Source organism: Mastomys coucha, chromosome X (genome assembly GCF_008632895.1).
Source record: "Mastomys coucha isolate ucsf_1 chromosome X, UCSF_Mcou_1, whole genome shotgun sequence".
NCBI lineage: Eukaryota > Metazoa > Chordata > Mammalia > Rodentia > Muridae > Mastomys > Mastomys coucha.
Window position 1 is genome coordinate 56,240,103 of NC_045030.1, and position 1,194 is coordinate 56,241,296.

A 1,194-nucleotide genomic window follows, 5' to 3' on the forward strand; every position below is an offset into this window, starting at 1 on the left:
CATGTTTGTTATATTTCCCAGCCGACACTTCATACATATTTTTCTCACAGATTTGTTTTAACAGAAAAAATACAAATGGCTTCACAAATTTGCATGTCTTTCTTGCAAGGGGCTAATCTCCTCATCATTGCAATGTAAGTGCTGTGTGCTGCAGAAGCAAGCAAGCACTGGGGCCCACTTGCAAACAAGGAATGAGACTTCATTCCAGCCTTAGCATTTTCTTTCTTTGCTTCCCCATTCCTTAATTACATTCTTTAGTTGCATTCTTTTTTTGTTGTTATTGTTGTTCCTTTGTTGTTTTAGGTCGGTGTTTGTGAGCCATACAGTGAAATAGCAGGCTTGGGTTTCAGATCTATTTTTTCCTAGCTTAATTAATCTGACCACCAGTTCCATCATATTTAATGTGGAGGTAGCAGCAGTAGTTTCAACCACATGTGATTGTTGTGTTAAAAGAGTACACATGCTCCAGTGGGTAGGGTGTATACACTTCCAAGCTTCAGTAAGCTCTAAATATGTTTTGGTTATTTGTATTTTCAGTATAGCATCTTCACTGATTTTGGAATTGAAAAGAGGAGGGTGTGTGTATGTGTGTGTGTGTGAAGTATGAAGTTTATTCTTAAATTCAAAACTTCAGTGTTTTTACTCCTTCCTTGTTTCTTTTGTAGAAATTGTCTTGCAAAGCAAAACTATGTTGTTTCTGTACCAAAAGCAAAAGTCATTCTCCATTCCGGGAAAGCACTTCCAGGCCAGCTTGCTTGTAAGAACCCCAAGAAGCACTTCTTGAAAGTATAGTCCTCCCTTTAGATGCACACAACTCTTTTCAAAGCATTTTTTAATTGAACTTTTGTTTTTAAGAGACAGAAATTCAATGTGCAGCTCAGGCCGCCCTGGGTTTCCTGAGGTTTTCAGCCCTTGCCCTACCTGAGCCTCCCTCCTGAGTCGTGAGGACTCCAGGTATATGCCGCCAAGCCCAGCTCCTAAAATTATTTTATAAATGAGCAGTCTGATATTATGTGTTTCTGGAACTGAAGTGTTTTAGGCCACGTTTTCTACAGTTTTCTCCAATAAAAATCACAGATTTCCACATGTGCTCCCTGCAGTTACTGCGTCCCTAGTACTTGCTGCTTTCCCATTTGTGACTTTTATTACTTTCTATTCTTTTAGTCCCTGTCCTTTCACTTGTGAGTCTATTTT